The sequence below is a fragment of the Ursus arctos genome, unplaced genomic scaffold, assembly GCF_023065955.2.
Source record: "Ursus arctos isolate Adak ecotype North America unplaced genomic scaffold, UrsArc2.0 scaffold_5, whole genome shotgun sequence".
NCBI lineage: Eukaryota > Metazoa > Chordata > Mammalia > Carnivora > Ursidae > Ursus > Ursus arctos.
Window position 1 is genome coordinate 86,856,946 of NW_026623067.1, and position 19,352 is coordinate 86,876,297.

The window sequence follows — 19,352 nt, forward strand, 5'->3', positions numbered from 1 at the left end:
GAAAAATATAAGAGGGACATTTAAAAAGGTCATAGCAAAACATGAAAAAATTAATAAAATTAATTATTAATTTCTTCATTCATTAAGAGAGGCATCAAGCTTCCAAATACTAAGATGCAATATTTTTAACTGAGCTTTGTATTGCATTGTGAAAGCCCTCTAGAGTGTTGTTTGTTCTTGGCATATCATCACGTGCTCCTTGATGGATGTTCTGAAGTTCAATGGGAAATGTGGAAGAGATGCTAATGCTGTAATGCATTTTTAACTGAGCTTTGTTATCATTGTAACTGATGTGTTACCATTTTCTAGGACAGTATGTAATCTGGCTTTACACTCTATTATTTCACACTTCCAGTAAATTTCATCACCGTATGTTCTATCAAGTCAATAAACATAGTTGTTATCATCCACTGTTTTAAGACCAGCACATCTACTGTATAGACCATTATGAGGGCTACTAGCTAAGATTTATATAATATAAAAGTGGGAACTTTGTCACTGGAGAATTGAAACCAAACTGTCAGCCAGTTATTTTATCTTTTATGGCAAAATTGCCTTACAGCTAATCAGTTATGTGAGAAAATGCTTGCAGCAGTGATGACTACAGCAAAGATGCTTGTGGTGAAAATACTGGCCACACCTGAATTGATCCTAGATTTTCTTTTCTCTTACGTTTTTCAACTGTTTGTTTGTCTTTTTTCTTCTTTGGAGACTTTGCAACTTCATTTTATCATCTTCTTTTGAACTTTTAAATTCTTATTTTTTAATTTCCAAAAGATCATTTTTCCTTTGAAAATTTCTTTTAAAAAATAGCATCCTGCTTTCAGTCATGGATCTTTTCTTTATTTAAGGATATCACTAATAGTTCTCAGATTTTTTTTTTGTTTTCTCCTTTGGTTACATTCAACTCCCCCCCTCCCCCGCCCCCGATTTTGTTTGTTTTGTTGTTTGATTTTCATGACTATGGGTTTCCTCAAAAAGTATGGTGATACCCAGATTTCTATTCATATCTAAGAGTGAGAAAAGTTGGCTGCCTCTGCTGGATACAAATCTGGAAAGTGCCATTATAGGAGCTAAGTGGGAGAGGAACTTTCATAGTTCAGTGTGCAGACTTTTACTTACTCCCTTCACCCCAATGTGCAGCAAGACACCTCACCCCTATACTCAGTTAGCTATCTCCATGTCTTCAAGGCCAGAGCTTCTCCAGTTCACCCTCACCAGGGAGTATATCCTATTGTCTCTGGATTAGATTAAGGCAGTATGTTACCCAGCTGCTTGGTTGGGAAGTGATGTGAAGGTTTACTGACTCCTGATATAGCTTATCAACCAATTCTGTTGTTTTCAGCCTTTCTTCTCACTAATGCCTTCAGAGATCCCCGGGGCTTTGGATTCCTGGTGATCTGGATCTGTATTTATGCTATTCCAAGGAGTTTGGGGAAGGAGCACAGATAAGTGCCTATATTTAATCCACCATGTTGACAGGATTCATGGTTCTTATTCCAAACAGATTTTCTGAACTCTTCCCAGACTTTTCAAGTTGGAATCTTTAGAGGGGAAATCAAGGAGTATGTATTTTTGAAAAGGTTCTTCTGTCCTTCTGATGAAGCTAGTGTACTAATCCACATTTGGAAGTCATTACTGCAGCAGTCCCCCCCACTGGTACACATTTGACAGTTACCTTTAAAGTCCCAGTGAGCTAGGAAGAAGGGAATGAGGAAAAGGACAGGTAAATTCTGAGAAAAGGATGACATAAAAAGGGACAGGCTTTGAGTGATCCAGGCACATTTTGGGGAGGACATGTCTTGATTGAGAATGTTGACAGCCATATTTCTCAATGGTGAAGCAAATCAGGGAAGCAGGGGAAGCAATATCAGAGTGCTAGGAGGACAGCCAACCTTTTGCTAGGAGGGATGGTGAGATGGTGTTAATGGATTTGATATCTAGTTTGAAGACAGAATAGAAATTTTCCTCCTCTAACTCTATTTCACCTTCTTTCCTCCTCTCCTTTCCTCCTTTATTTTCCTTACACACATTTGTTAAATAAAGGAAGCCATGTAGCAATTTGTAAAGCCAAAAAAAAAAAAAAAGTCCAAAAGAAAATCTCACATAAATGTGACCACTAGTGACAGTACTTATTCAAGAGAACAGTTTTCAAAATCAAAGAAATTTATATATACACTGAAAACATCACTGCAGCATGTATAGAATAAAGACAGTTACGATTTCCATATTGCATGCCTCATCACGATCACCATTTTATGAGGTTTGTGCTGGTGGTTAAGTGGATTAGGGAGGGCAGAGAGTCATAAAACAAAGGCGATGGTGGAAAGGAGGAAAAGAGAAGAACTATAGATTAAGGAAAAGAGTGAGGGGAAGGTATGGTGACTCTTGAACTGAGATGGCACACAGCCAAGGTTTCTCTTGAAGCCAATTATGAGAAACAAACAGGAAAATGGGAAGGGAGGGGGTAAGTGGTGGAGAGATAGGGTAAGGAGAGAACTTTTAAAATCATTTTTTAAAAAGATTTTATTTATTTATTTATTTATTTAGAATGGGGGAGGGAAGGGCAGAGGGAGAGGGAGAAAGAGAATCTCAAGCAGACTCCCCATTGAGCTCGGAGCCTTGCACAGGCCTCCATCCCATGACCCTGAGATTATGACCTGAGCTGAAGTCAAAAGCCAGTCACTTAATTGACTGAGCCACCCAGGCGCCTGTAAAAACATTTTTAACTAATTGCTGAAGGTTTGACATTCATGTTATTGTATTCATTTGTCCAGGCAAGTAATGTTATTAGAACAGGCAAAAATTGGTATTTGGTAAAATGGAATATATACTAATGACTGTTTTTTAAATCTATAGCTAGGCAGTACTGTGGCATTTTAAAAGTCACAGTAGTACCTGGTATAGATCTAAATTTTAATGATAGAAGAGTCTCTTAAATCTTATGCTAGCAACTTCAACCAAAATACATATCCCTCTAGGCCCTGTGGGGTGTCTAGTATTTTATAAAGCCTGTGGATCATGTAGACAGGAAATTATTTTCCTTTATTTTTCCATACTTTCCCTACATTTACAAGATGTAAGAGAAGTTGCACAGTATTTCTGAAATCAGATGAAATAAGTGTTTATTGAATTTGTTGCTGTGCAAAGTGATAATTAAAACAGATGGAAAATTTAAACTGGATTTGCTGTGATTGCTTTTTTCAGCTTCAAAAATGCAGTATACGTTTTTGCCACATTCATTTACTTCAAGTACATTCACTCAAAATTGTATTTCTTAGCACAATGCTTGGCATATGGCAAGCAGCTTTTAAGTTTCTTGAGTGAATAGGTGAGAACTGAGCAAATTGCTGAGGAAGTGGAAAGATTCTTAGTGTTTTCAGAAATTTGAGTTCCTTATCACACACATATAAACACACACACACACACACACTGTATATCGAACCGTTCTAATTCACCATCAGACTTTGATTTGAAACTACTTTCTGCAAATATGTAATAACTAATTTACCAAACAGATCTTTCCAGATTTAGATTCCCTTTGTATAAAGGTAGAGAAATCCTCAGGTTCTTGGAAAAGATATGCCTTGGCAGAGCAATCCCTAAACTATATTTTGGCCTTAACCTAACTATTTAATGCACAAACATTCATGGATTTCATTTATATTGACATGACATATATCACAACATTTAATATTCACAGAAAATTAATTTCTATTTTATGAGGTTTATTCACATACACTTAGTTTGTGCAGTTAGCAGCACTACAAAATACATACCAAACATTAATCTTGTTACCATTTCTGAATCTATTAAAATGTATTGGTAGTTCAGTGATTAGGTATCATCTAATCTTATCTAATCTGAGATCATTTTTAAGAACAAATTAAACACTAAAATATAATGACTTTCCTTAGTTTCCTAGTCTCAATATTTTGGGCATGAGTATTTATGGGGAAATAGAATTAAAAACAAAATCTTCTCCCAACCCAGAAATCCTCTCCACAAAGGTAATGAAGGAATAAAACACAGCATTAAACCAGAACGTGATGTGCATTACAGGCAATTAGGAAAGAGATTGTAAAGACAGAAAGAAATTGCACCCTTTGAATAGCCAAGCATATACAACCCATTACATAAGTTTTCAAGATAAACAGTTCTCAAATAAGAGGCCTTAGACAATACCATTTGCACACATAATTCATCTTAATTTTATTTTGTAATTGGAGTGACCATCTGTGTTAACTAATTAGCTTTATCTAGAGGAAAAACAAACTTCTTATATCTTTATGACAGAAGGTAGTTTTGCAATTTGGAGTGATTTGCCCACTGAAGTTAGACTCTTGGTTTTCCCCTGGAAAGTGGGTGTTATCTCCCTTTGCTTTTTATGGCAGTATAATTGACATATAATATTATATTGGCTTCAGGTTTACAACATAATGATTTGATATTTGTATATATTGCAAAATGATCACCATGATAAGTATAGTTCACATCTGAAACCATACATAGTTACAAGAGGTTTTTTTTTTTTTTAATTTGTGATGAGGACTCTTTTAAGATTCTCTACCTTAGCAGCTTTCAAATATGCAATATAGTATTATTAACTATAGTTACCATGATGTACATTACATCCCCATGGCATATTTCTTTGATAACTGGAAGTTTGTACCTTTTATCCCCTTCATCCATTTCAATCCTACCCCAACCATCAATATGCTCTTTGTATCTATGAGCCTTTTTTCCCCTGCAAGATTCCAGAAAAAGTAAGATCATAGGGTATTTGTCTTTCTCTGCCTGACTTATTTCACAATGTCATCAAGGTCCATCCTCAAGGTTGCAGGTGACGAGATTTCATTCTTTTTTCTAGCCGAATCATATCTCATTGGGTGTAGATGCATCTATCTATCTCTCTAGATATCTATATATCATATTTTCTTTATCCATTTCTGGGCACTGGTATGTCTCTAGATGTCCACATTTCAGAGTGACATCTTGATTATCTCCCAAGTCTTTAAAGACATTCCTGGAATGTAAAGCTGACAAAACATTAGCTGACAGAGACCTAACTAGTTTTTAAAAGGATGTATATACAATTCAAAGAAGAAAGAATGTATTCACCGATTACAGATTTTCTAAGCAAATATTCTGAGAAAGGGAACTCTCTTCTCACATCTTTAAAAGGAAGAAGTAAGCCTCTTATTTAATTTTTTTTTGTCTTTAGCGCATGTTTTGCTTTCTTTGACTTGAAACAGCGGACAAGAAAAGTCCAGTTTAAGATTTGTTTATGTGTAGGGCTGTTCATTTTGGTTAAACAACTAACACTGTTTTTTTAAAAAAAATATTCACCATTCTTCTTTGGCTTCCACGTAATTCAGAAGTTTAAGGGGGGGGTGGAGATGGGGTTGACGTTAATTTGCCCCAGGCAAAGAATGTGGTTCAACCAATGTACAGGATACAATGCCTTAAAAAGTCGGCTGCAGGAACACACCCTCGAATAGTGACTAATAACACCTATCATACTGTTACAGATCACCTAGATATCTTTGTTTAGCTAACATTACTCATTTTCCACTAAATTCTTTTGGTGAAGGAAGCTCCTGAAACAACCCTCACTGGAAGAGCAAACCAATTTGGGTTCTTCGCGTATTCTAGACTCTGGAAGAGGTAAGAGCTTTTATTACAGGGGACCACTCGCAGGACCTGCTGTACGCTTAACAGCATCCATCCCCATTCCAGCACTGAGTGTCTAACCCTTTTTTTAAGACAGTCTCAGGCACTGGGAATTATAGGAATGAGACATAGCTCCTGCCTTAGCCGAAAACCATTCTAAAAGTATCAATATTACAGTAGATGCAACTAAAATGTACAGGGAAAGGTGAATGATTCTGAGGGTGAAAAGTGCGTATTCAGAGGTGCGGGGTCCGCGGTCCCAAAGCAGCTTCCGTTCTTTGAGATTTCAGCTCCTGGGATCGCCCAGCACCCCGCGGGCACACTTAACATTTTAATCACGCCTCCGCCCCCACCCTCCGAATTCCTTTCCGGCTGCCGACCCGCCGGGTAGTCCCTTCCAGGCGGCCCCAGCTTATCACCCCCGGCCCGGCCACTTCCCGGTCGCGGCCAGGCGAGCCTCCCAAAGTTTCCTGTGACGCCGCCGTCCGCCTCCGGCCCCATCCCGCCCTCACTCCCACCCCCGCAGCCCTGGACGCCGGGTAGAGAGGAGCGGGTCACAGGGACCAGGAAGGCAGTGCAACACGAGGACCTCGAGACCCCACCGAGCCGGGTAGCGGACCCAGAGAGCCGCAGCCACAGGTCCACGCCCCCTTTCGCCGCACCCGCAGCCCCGGGTCCGCGCGCGCCCACCTGGCCTGGAGCCCGAATCCCACCCCTCTGGGTCGCTGGCCAATCGGCCGCGCCCCGCCTCCTGGGAGGTGGGGGAGGAGGGGGTTGGGGGCCGGGCGGCAGCTCCCGCCTCCAGCTCGTGCCCATTGGCTGGAGCCTCGAGGGTGCCCGAAGACCGGAGTGCAGTTTGATTGGCCGCAGAGGCTCGTGACAGCGGCGCCCATTGGCTGTGGCGGCCCCCGTGACGCGGGGTGGCGACTGGCTCCCGGGTCTGAGGGGCTCCTGCTTGTCAGGTTCTAGGTAGGTGAGTTTCGCGCCGCCGGCGGCTGGCGCTGTTGCCCGGGGCAACGCCGAGGGAGGGGGGAAGAGGAGGGCAGGCAAGCGGAGAACGGGGGCCACACTCCCTGCCCGCAGCGGGGCGCCTGGGACTGAGCCCCGGCTGCGGCGGCTGCGCCGAAGGCTCTTCCTCCGCCCTCGGCCACCCCCACTCCCGCCCCAGGCTGCAGGGTCTCCCGCCCGTCCTCCACCCGCGATAGAGCATTCCTGGTTGGGGCTCGGGCCGGGCTGCACACCCGGCCCGGCGAGGCCGGCCCCTCCCACCAACCCGGGACTGGAGGCTGAGGGGGCGGGTGCCGGCGCGAAAGGGCTGAGGCGGGCGCAGCGGCCCCGCCCCGTCGCCGGGTCGGTGGGCTGCGGGGTGTGGGGCGGAGTTAGCGGTGCTGTGGGCACCACCCATCACCCCCGCACCGTCTTCTCTCATAGCGCTTCTCTCCTGGCGCGGCCCTCCGGCTGGGGCGGCCACCCCCAACCCCCTAGGTGTTCCCTCGAGCCCATCCTGCCTCTCGGGCCCTGAAGTCCCCCTTGACCCGCGCACCCCGTCACCAGCCCATCTCCCATGCATTAGCTTCCCGACCTCCCGCTTTTATCCTCCACCTTCAGTACCCGCGCCTGTCATGGCCAGAGGTGACCCCCAAGACTCAGTCAAGAGAAAAACTGTTACGTGCGAAGCTCATGCCACCGGGGCAATTTCCGCTCTGTACTCTCTTTGCCATTTAGGGTTGAGGAGGTGTTCGAGGCACCTCTCGGTCAGTTTTCTGCCTCAGAGTCTTGTTAGCATCAACTTTCTGAAACGCTAATTGGGTTGATGTTGGTAGAGCCGGGCTGGGTACGTCGTGCGCAAATTAACTGTGAAGTTGTCGGTTTTTACTTTGTACATTTGTGATCTTGATTTCTAGTGCTGTGCAGTCCGAAATCTAATAATTTATTAAGGCTGGTAGTCTTTCATTTTCGTTCACCTTAATGGTTAACCCCCGCCTTTTTAATTCGTAAGAAGCTGCATACATTCATACTGGTCTCATTGTCACTTTGACATAAACTGCTGTAAAGGTGCAGTTGTACCATTTTCGTCTTTCTTCAAGGTATTCTAAGATAGTAAAACAATTTCCCCAGTAGAGTCATTATAAAAGTGTTATGGAAAAATTAGTAAAAAACCAAAACTATTTTAGTGATAAAAGACTAGAAAATGCTTTTTAACCTATGCGATGGGAATAGGATTTTTAAAAACCTTGCAATATGTAATTATTTCACGAGTTTAGTGTTGTAGTCTTGGTATACCTTTGTAGTCTTTAGAAAGAAATATTCAAGAACCACACATTTGTCAGAATGCAAGGGAAGGGTGAATGTAATCTTTCGTAATCCAGGAATCTTTTTTGCTAGTACTATTGAACCAAGGGAACTATACTTCCAAAGGTCCTGGGAATATATTAAGAGAGTTATATAGGCATACTTGGAAACCTTTTCCCTGTTTTTTCCCTGAATGGCCGTTGGTCAAGATCTGTTTCTCTTCTGCACTGATGGTACATTTATTATATACTAGTATATTATATACTTAACAGCATTAATTATATACCAGGTGAAATTATTTACGGTCCAGTTAATGCAGCTTCTGCACCACTTTAGAGGTTTGATGTCAGTAATTTGGAAGTAAGAATTCACACTTTTGGTAGACAAATCACTTTCATTTCATCTTCAAGTATTACATAGTTATAACTCTGGTCTGTGAACTTTCGAGCTGACATTTTATTTTCTCCTTTATTTTGCATGAAAATTTTCAAACAATGAAATGAGGTTGAACTGTACAGTAACTACCCAGCCACGTACACAGCACTAACATTTCCAAGATATCTGTTACAGATAGTAAATATAAAGGAAAAGGGGAACTGAAATGATCAAGTTTGAAAACCGGCATAAATATATAACACCAAAATATTGTAAGGAGTTTAATTTCTGTTTGCAGATGGAAATAGTGTTTATAAAAACTATAGTAATTTAATTTCCATGAGACTTACGATGCGATCTTGTGACTAGGAAGTCATGTTTGTACATCAAGGCCTAGATGAATGGGTTGCATTTTGGTAATAAGAAAAAAAAAAGAGAAAGAAATCAAATGAACTTGTTATACAAATAAAAGCTTGTTTTAAAATTGGGCTCCTGTATTAGTAGATGAAGTTTTGTACTTGATTTTTGAATGAGCATCTTCTTTTGAAGACAGGTCCAAAGGACCATTGATTATGCAGTGTTTCAGTTAATAAATTGGATCAATCTTATGTATGTTGTCTTGGAATAAGTGTATTTTTGTAATGGAAAAAGAAAGCCTATAAATGGGAACTTTTTTTAGTAGAACTGTTTTATGGAAAATGAAGTAATTATCTAGAAACATTTAAGTCAGTATTTTAATAGGACTGAAAACTATCTTGGGTGTTGTTTCATGGTATTGCTTGGAAAATGTTTTAACAGAACTTTAGTTTGTAATGAATAATAAATGGGTTAAGTTCATGTATGTGTATATTTGTAATTTTTCCATACTTAGGGAATTTCTGCATTCTTCTTTAAGTATTTGAATCCTGCTTTTCAGTTTTAGTATACCCTAAATCTGTTTTTCATACTTAGCTCATTTATATAACTAACTTCTTAGATATTGAAATTGAGAGCTATGTCTCAGAATTTATAGATCTTAGATTGCCTTGATATTATTTCTCCATATCTCCTTTGACTTTGGCATGCTTCTGTAGGGTTAATCTACTACACCACCTGAGAGATTAAAGTGAACAAGCAGGTCATAGTTTTGGAACTTAAGAAAGATTAAGATGCTTAAATATTTTTAAATTAAGGTCCAGTTATTTTTTTTTTACCCGCCTCCCTCCCTCTTTTCTTCTTTCTTTACTATTTTTAGCTTTTTTAATAAAGGTTAAATGCATTAGGATCAGCTAAAAAGACTATAGAGAAGATGGGGTGCCTAGCTAGCTCAGTCAGTAGAGCATGGGACTCTTGATCTCGGGGTCGTGAGTTCAAGTCCCACGTTGGGCGTAGAGCTTACATTAAAACAATAGTAAGAACAACAACAAAAGAGTGTAGAAAAGAAAAGTCACAATAGTTCCATGATAGTTAATACTTTGGAAAATTACCGAAACTTTTGTTTCTTCTCTAACACTCTACCAATCATTGCAGTACTATGGTCTTTATTGCAGTGTATCTGCATCTGCACCTAAACTTGCAGTTCCTGAACTTGAGACTTGGTTACCCTAATTTAGAAGAGGGCTCCAAGATCTGGAGGAAAAACAGAAAAGAATAAATAGAGGACAGATTAGAGTCAGAACAAAAGAAATCAGACAAGCAGTGCCCCACTTTTTCTTATTTTATAAGTATAAATATAATTCTAGTTACCCATGTGAAACTGCTGTATGGCCAACAAAATATGGGACCTCTCAAGTTTTTCCTTTGTGTTCAAAATATCTAGGTCAGATGAAGTTTACTTAGTGCCTTTCTACAAAAATTTTCAGATTTCTCCATTTTGGGGGATATTAAATATTTAGCTTTATAAAATTTAATGTCATGGATGACTTGGAATTATTTCTTAAATATTTATATATCTTTATCAAATTATGACTAAGATTTTGTCTATATATCATCACTTACTCTAAGCTTGATATTGTCTCTTCCTTTTGAAGCTTTTAATTAAAATACTAAAATTTTTAGTGTAGGTGTTTTTTTGCCAGTTTGCAGGGTGTAGTGAAAGAAGATTCATTTCTTTTGGAGCCAAGCTAATCTGGGTTTCAGTCACAAATCAGAATTTTCTTCTGTGGGATCTTGGGAAAGTTATGTAATCTCTTTAAATCATAGTTTCCTCATCTGTAAAATGAGGATAATAAGATTGCCTCACAAGGTTGTCATGAAGAAGAATGAGACAGTCTAGGTAAAAATCCTAGGATTTTAGGAATTTAGGAAGTCCTCAACTTTCATATTCAGTTCCCTACATGGTAGCTTTAATTTTATCTCTCCTAGTATTACTGTGTTTGTTCTACCATTCTAAAAGTCCCCAAATTTTAAACTTTGGATATTCAGTAATGTACATTAAGTAAGTCGAATGACATAATTAGTATTATCTCCTATTAGCTGTTCTTTCATAGTTCTTCAATTGCCATGTCTCAGCAGGGGTAATTGGAAATTCACTTTAAATGCTTTTTACCTCAAAATATGTCTAGTTTGTCTGAATTCCTGAATTATTTTTTTTCACCTTAGATTATCATCTGTTGGTGGATGGTTTCCCAAAATTCCTTTCATTTTAACCACAAATATTTGCTTAAAAGTGGTACAGAAAAGCTAAATGTTACTTTCTTAAATCTCTAGCTAGTATTCCTCCATTAAACCGTGTTTACTTAATCTGTTTAAAACTTCAGAGGTAATAGTTCTTAAAACTCTAATGTGAATCTTTTCCTGCTACTACTAATGTGTATGATTATTCTTTAGGGACCATTATTTTATAAATATCCCTATTTCAAAATGTGTGTCCTATAAGTGTAGGATTCTAATTCCTAAAAAGCCCCCACTTATAATTTAAATGCATAGACCATGAAACAAGCACTTAGCTGAATAAAGAGCTAGGACTTGGACCACATAGTTTTTATGTCTTATCTGGCAATAAAACAAAATTTTGTATGTAAGTCAGTGATTCTCAATTTTTTTCCTACTCAAGTACAAGATATTTACATGTGTGACATATTCTAACGTGCAGTTTCCTAGCGTGCTATTTGTAATAGCGTGCTATCTGTAATTCCATCTCACCCTCCCCCACCCAAGAAAGACTATCAGAATGCAAGGGACTAAGAGTGACATCATTATGGGGATAAATTTGAATCTATTCTGATGTCTCAAGGAAAGCAAGTCATTTAAAAATGTGTATAACTGGGGTACTTGAGTGGCTCAGTCAGTTAGGCGTCTGTCTTCAGCTCAGGTCATGATCCCAGGGTCCTAGGATTGAGCCCCACATCAGGCTCTCTGCTCAATGGAGAGCCTGCTTCTCCCCCCCGCTCTCTGCCTGCTGCTCCAGCTGTTTGTGCTCTCTCTCTCTCAAAGAAATGAAATCTTTAAAAAAATAAAAATAAAAATGCATATAACTATATTAGTAGTTGATAATCCTTGAGACACATCTTACAGTACTAGAGTTGAGACCCAAGTTACTTCTACATTTTCCTGAAATGAATGCTTCTTCACTTGTCAGTCTTGTAATGCTACAGAAGAAAAGATTACTATAATAATTTTATGTAACTGATAATGAAGAGTCTTACATTTAAAAATCAGAGTAACTGATAATGAACATTTAAAAATATGTGAGCAATAACTCCATGGTCTTTATTATAAATAAAATAATATGAAATGTTCTAGAAATATTGAAGTTTTCCAGTATAAATTATTTTACTTGCAGAAAAAGTATTTCTGTGGTGGGACAAATGGCTTTACTTATTTATTTTTTAAAAAGATTTAATTTATTTGACAGAGCAAGAGGGGGGAGACAGAACAAGAGTAGGGGGAGCAGCAGAGGGAGAGAGAGAAGCAGACTTCTTTTTTTTTTTTTTCCTATTTTAATGATTTTTTATTATATTATGTTGGTCACCATACAGTACATCCCCGGTTTCCGATGTAAAGTTCGATGATTCATTAGTTGCGTATAACACCCAGTGCACCATGCAATACGTGCCCTCCTTACTACCCATCACCGGTCTATCCCATTCCCCCATCCCCCTCCCCTCTGAGGCCCTCAGTTTGAGAAGCAGACTTCTTGCTGAGCAGGGAGCCCAACATGGGGGCTCAATCCCAGGACTCTGAGATCATGACCTGAGCCAAAGGCAGCTGCTTTACCTACTGAGCCACCCAGGCACCACAGGTCAAATGGTTTTAGGAGAAGGGGAAGCCCTTAATGCTAGAATATTTATATTCTAGGTGTTTAGTGTATAAAAATGCTCTTTACACTGGTTCATTCAGAAAAAGTGTCTTTAAAATTACATTGCTGTGCTTTTAAATAGGTCATCCTGGATAGACGTAGTATATATAATACCCAGTTAGAGGTGAAGACTTAGAAAACCTATGTTCATTGAACCCTTGACATTAGCAAGTAGTATTTCTCCAGAGCTTTGTGGATCTATGATATAACTATCCCATAAAATACAGTCAAATTTAATTAAAAATTTTAACTGATCCCTTCAGACCCTTAACAATTCTATTGTTAAATAATTTTTTGTTTCTAAAATGAAGTCTGGATGATTTTTCATTACATCATTAGTATATATTACAGAAAAGGTTCTTATTTTTGACTCTTGTGTCCTGGGGTTTGCAGAACAAGAGTATTTCTGATTTGATCACGAAGTCCGCTGCATTGTCACAAAGATGACGAGTTAGTTCTTGATCTCTGCAATGCTTAATACTTGCTGCTGTTTCTTGAATATGTTGTCCTTGGAGTTGAACACTTCTGTAGCTTGTGTCCTTTCTGCTCTTTGAGTGTCCAGCTTGGCAGGATTTCCCAATCTTCTCTTGTTAGTTGGTGGGGGTTCTCTTGTTAATTTCACATTCTACAAAGGAAAATGCATTTGACTCTTACTAATATTCTGTTTGGATAATAACTGGAATTCTGAAATGAATGCAAATAGTAAATGTCTAAATATAATAAACCATTAGCAATCCTGGATTTGACAGCAGTTTCAACGATCTGGGAGTGATTTTAAAGGTCCATGTTGAAATATTTGCAGTTTTGCTCCAATGAATTGTTATTAGAAGTGAGACCCTCCCCTCTTATATGCATGACCCCAGCTAACTGCCCAATGTTTATATCTTGTCTTTGCTTTGTTTTCTGTTTGAGGTTGTCCTATAACTTTTGTCAAGTGATGAAACATTGTTTCTTTGTAAAAAAAAAAAATTGCTTGAAAAAGAAATTCAGTGGCTAGAAATAAAGAAAAAGTAAAGAAGTCTAAGGAAGTGGTTGATGTTAGCCAGAAAGTAGATATTTTTGAGTCAGTGTAAAATGGAATGTTGAATCCAGTGAGTCTTTGACCTGGTTGTGAATCAACCTACCACACCTCCTAGGAAAACAAAAGTTGACTTGTGAAGCATTGTTACTGAGTGTTCAGCTCTGTCAAAAATTCTCATCATTTTAGACAGATATCTTGAAAATGTCAGGGATCTGATATTCATAAATCCTGTCCCACTTCCCTTCCCTGTTGCCCTTAGTAGTATTTGAAAGAGATTTGACTGTTTATAAATAGCTTCTACTTTTTGGAAGTTGATGTAGTTCTTACAAATATCTTAAAATATTAACTTGAATAGCAGTATCCTCGCTCTTAGGATAGTATAGGTGTCTTCTTCTGAGTTTCACAATTAATTGTTACAAAAGAGTAGCCAGGCCTTGGTGATGGCCTCTTTCTAAGGTTCTGATTTCTCTTTTGTGTTTTGGAGCCTATGGTTTGATTTACCCTACAGCTGGAACTGGTATTCTAGGATTGAAGTGGCTTGGCTTAGAGACACTTGCTATTATATATAGTAATATAGTTTTTGGAGGAGCGTGAAGGTGGTAAAGAAATAGACATATCCTCAAGTTGGCCTACATTATAAAAATAATTCAGAAATGTTCCATGTAACATAAGAGGTAGGTTGTACAGGAGTGGGAGAAAGAGCAGGAGGACATATGACTCTTCCTTTTTTGGCCATGCAACAGATGTTAATAGAGTACTCACTCCATGTAAGGACTTACCTTATGGCTCCAGATAATTATAAAGTAAAGAGAAGTTTCAGACTGTTTTCCTGACAAAGTATGATGTAGTGGAAAGGGCATTCATATTAGAACCAGACCTGCCTGGGGTTGAACTACACTACCAGTAATTTGCTGTACGAATTTAGGCAAATAATTTAACTCTTATAGCTTTAGTTTAGTTTTTTTTTTTTTATTTGAAAATCAGCTATCAGTTTATCTGATAACTGATGATAATATTAAAATTTTCAGTTCCTTTCACTTGCATGAGATGAAAACCCTACTCATACTAGTTTAGGCCACTGGCCTAAAGAAGTGTGCTTCTTCAAATGCAGATGGTTTTAAGGGCTCAAACAATGGCCTTAGGACATACTCAGTGGCTTTCTCTTGTGTTACAGGTACTTTCATGTAGGCTTTCTCCATGTGGAGCCCTCTGATGGCTCTTGGTTTACAATCTTTCAGTTTTGCAGGCTAAACATAAAAAATGTTTCTCTTACCCATGGTTTTAGTATAAATCCTGGGATTACATCTCATTGAATGCATTGGGTCATGTTTCCATACTTGATGTCTGTGGTCAGAGGGATAGCATCTGATTAATAGGCCAGATCTGGATCAGGTACTAACTGCTGACCCTGGAAATAGGAAGTATGGTCAGTCACATGGTCTGAATCATGTGGACTGAGGTCACTGAAAGACTGCAGTGTGACAGTGGGAAGGGATAGTGGATGCTGGGCAAGCATAACCAAGAGATTCACTATAATCTCCCCAATGTGCGTGCATGTCCTTCCACACATACACAACCTTGAAAAAAATGCCCTCACCCAACTTACTGCACATTTTTCACTTACAACTTCCAGTGCATTTTACCCTGTGCCCCCCAGCAAAGGAAGACAACTCAAAGACTCATTTAAGTACTGCATCTAACTTTAAGTCTAATATCTCTGGGTTATTTCTCTCAATTCTGTTTGAATAGGTAGCCTTAGGGTCTAGGAACTTAACAGTTAAATGATAAATATAACTAATTGTAATAAAGCTTGTGTTCAGTGGTAGAAGAACGGTAGCATAAAGACAATAAAAACTTTCAATTAGAAAAGAGAAAAAGGAGAAACAACGTACAGATATTTTCCATTCCATGACATGTACATATTTTGTTGGACAGGTATGGCGAGCACTCTTTGCCCTGGTAGTGAAATAAGATTTTTGATTAGCCAATATGGCTGTCTTTGGTTCTACCACTGGGAAGATCTTTTTTTGTTTTCTTTTTTCCTAGTTACAGCCAAGATGAGCATTGAGAGATTCCTGTACTGGGAACTGCATTGCCTCAACAACTCACTTTCTGTTGATGAAGTTTTGGGGTCTCAGGAGCTATCTTAGGGGTTGAGCAGTAACAAATCTTTGTTGGCAATACAACTTTTTATAAACTTAATGTTTTATTTATTTGCAGTTGATCAACTTCTCTCAAGTACCTTAAGTCTGAATCCTAGTTCTTGAATCAAATAATTGCCTGGTATGCCTCTAAACAATTTGCCCATCACTGTAACCCAGTTGTTTCACATCGTGGGGAATTCTTACCTCAGGGGACATTTGGCAACGTCTGGAGATATCTTCGTTGTCATAATGGGAGGCTGGGACAGGGGAAGTAGGTAGATCTTGGTAGCATCGAGTAGGTAGAGCCCAATAATACTGTTAAACATCCTTCAAGGGACAGGACAGCCTCCTACAACAGAGAATTTTCCAGTTCAGAATGCCAGTAGTACTGAGGTTGAGAAACCATGCAGATCCTAGAGTTGCTCAGTTTTCTTGTTGGCCTCTCTTTCTAGCCATTGAGAGCAGCTTCTCTAGGTCATAACTCAGAGCTAATTTGTCCCTATTTCCAGGATGTGTCACAGTGGATAGTTCTTTTTTTTTTTTTTTTTTTTAAAGCTTGATCTATGTATTTTAGAGAGAGAGAGAAAGAGAGAGAACATGAGTAGGGGGAGGGGCAGTGGGAGAGAGAGAAAGGGAATCTCAAGCAGACCCACTGCTGAGTGCTGAGCCAGATGTGGGGCTTGACTCATGACCATGAGATCAGGACCTGAGCTGAAACCAGGAATCAGATGCTCAACTGACTGAGCCACCCAGGCAGCCTGTGGATAGTTCCTTATGATTGGTAAATACGTTCTTTGCTAGGATGCTTGGGAATGAGCCTGGAGCATTAGGCTTCTCTCATATTTTGTTAAATGCTCTAATTTTTGTTTAGGGATTTTAAGTTTTCATCCCCGTAAATTGCAAGATTATCAGCAATCTTGGATTTGTAATGAAAGACTGAAAAGATTTTCTTTTATTAAGACTTCACTCAGCTTTCCTGGGTGGCTCAGTTGGTTAAGTGTCTGCCTTCAGCTTGGGTCATGATCCCAGGGTCCTGGATCGAGCCCCGAGTCAGGCTCCTTGCTTAGCGGGGATCCTGCTTCTCCCTTTCCCTCTGCTCTTCCTCTGCTTGTGTTCTCTCTCTCTCTCTCTCTCTCTCTCAAATAAGTAAATAAAATCTAAAAAAAGAGACTTCACTCAAAGTGTGCTTCTTTTTTTTTAATGAACTTACTGAAGCCTGCTTCATATTTGACCATATACCAACATCCTGACGTTTTTTAATAAGTATCCTATCATCCATCCTTAGTAGGTGCATAGTCCAATTTACAAGAAGTGGCAGTTTACCTGCTGCTTTGCTTATAATAGGGGGATACCAAATACCCTCCATTTTCTACTATTGACTCCGTTCCACATTTTAGGGCTGTCACTTATAATGCCTGATTTCTGGCATAAATTTTATATTTGTCAGGCTTCTTTTAGATTATAGTGGTAGAAACCTAGTTAAAAAAATTAGTACTTCCCTTATCTGTAAGTGGCACCTCAGTCCTTGTTTTTGATCAGACCCCAAACCTTGAAGTTATCCTTGACTTTTCTTCTTTTATTTCCATCACACGATAATTCAGCATATTCTGTTGGTTTCACAATGCAAATGAAATCTGACCAAGTTCCCACCACCTCTATTTGGGGTTCACTCTGGTTCAACACCATCTGTCCTCTCTTCTGCATAACTCCTAACAAGGCTCCCTGCTACTACTTTGGCTGTCAGAAAATTAGCCTCAGAATATTAGTGTCATCCTTTTAAAAAGTAAGAGATAATTTCTTTCCTCAGAATCTTGCAGTGGCTTCCCATGTAACTCAGAGTAGAAGTTCAAGACCTCAAAATGAGCTAGTTTTTGTGGTCCTGCTCTTCCTCCCTCATGCAAGATCTTGCTCTGAACTCAGATTTTTCTATTGTCTCTACCATGCAGGCCTTGTTGCTTGACCTTAAATAAGTGCTTCACACTTACTGGTACCCTGACCTGGAATGCCCTTCTCCAGATATCCATATGACCTCCTTCGTTATCTCCCTTAGGTCCTGGTTCAAATATCACTTCATGTCCTAAGTCTTTGATCAACTAACATCAGTTTGTAATGGCCTACCTCCCCCATACTTCTTGTTACCTTTTTATGCTTTGTCTTTTCTTTTCTTTTTTTAAAATTAAATTTAATTTTTTAAAAATTTAAGTTCAATTAATTAACATATAGTGCATCATTAGTTTCAGAGGTAGAGTTCAGGGATTCATCAGTCTTATATAATACCACGTGCTCATTACATCAGATGCCCTCCTTAATGTCCATCACCCAGCTACCCCATTCCCCTACCTCCCTCCCCCCAACAACCCTCAGTTTGTTTCCTATGATTAAGAGTCTCTTATGGTTTGTCTCTCTCTCTGATTTCGTCTTGTTTTATTTTTCCCTATAATATTTCAAGATGTTGACCTATTTTTATTGATTTTGAGGGGGGTTCTCTTGTGCCTCCTGGACTTGAATGCCTGTTTCCTTCCCCAGATTAGGGAAGTTCTCAGCTATAATCAGCTTCAATATACCTTCTGTCTGCCCCCCTTTCTTTTCACTTCTGGGATCCCAATTATTCCAATATATCACTTTATGGTATCACTTATCTCTCAAATTCTCTCCTTATGATCCAGTAGTTGTTTATCTCTTTTTTTTTTCAGCTTCTTTTTTTTTTTTTTAAAGATTTTATTTATTTGACAGAGACAGCCAGTGAGAGAGGGAACACAAGCAGGGGGAGTGGGAGAGGAAGAAGCAGGCTCCTAGTGGAGGAGCCTGGTGTGGGGCTCGATCCCAGAACTCTGGGATCACGCCCTGAGCCAAAGGCAGACGCTTAACGACTGTGCCACCCAGGCGCCCCTTTTTCAGCTTCTTTATTCTCCATCATTTTGTCTTCTATATCACTAATTCTTTCTTCTGCCTCATTTATCCTAGCGATTAGAGCCTCCATTTTTTATTGCATCTCATTAATAGCCTTTTTGCTTTCAAATTGATTAGATGTTAGTTCTTTTATTTTTCAAGAAAGGGATTCTCTAGTGCCTTCTCCGCTTTTTTCAAGCCCAGCTAGTATCTTTTTTTCTTAAAAGATTTTATTTATGTATTTATTTGAGATAGAGAGTGAATGAAAGAGAGAGCGAGAGAACGTGCGCACAAGCGAGGGAAGGGGCAGAAGGAGAGGGAGAAGCAGACACCCGCTGAGCAGGGAGCCTGATGTGGGGCTTGATCCCAGGACCCTGGGATCTTGACCTGAGCTGAAGGCAGACACTTAACCAACTGAGCCACCCAGGTGTACCTCCCTAGCTAGTATATTTATAGTCATTATTCTGAATTCTAATTCCGATATCTTATATCTATACTGATGAGGTCTCTGGCAGTCAGTATTGCCTCTTGTTCTCTTTTTTGAGGGGAGTTTTTCCATCTTGTCATTCTGTCCAGAGAAGAATAGATGAATGAGAGAACAAAATACTAAAATGGCAACAATGATGCCAGAGAAATATACACTAAACAAACGAGAAGAGACTTGAAACTTAAAAAAAAA

At 39.3% G+C, this 19,352-nt stretch overlaps 1 protein-coding gene across 9 annotated transcripts in view; it reads left to right on the forward strand.

The window, feature by feature from the left end:
* The first annotated feature begins 6,542 nt into the window (after positions 1–6,542).
* Positions 6,543–19,352, forward strand: part of FER (FER tyrosine kinase) — a 432,712-nt gene continuing 419,902 nt past the window's right edge. For 7 of the 9 annotated variants that reach the window (XM_026498484.4, XM_026498483.4, XM_026498481.4 and 4 more), the window contains exon 1: positions 6,543–6,642. The gene's annotated coding sequence lies outside the window, so the exon portion shown is untranslated. Of the gene's footprint in view, positions 6,647–19,352 lie in introns of all 9 variants that reach the window. The other 2 variants (XM_026498485.4, XM_044383970.3) reach the window with 2 other exon arrangements.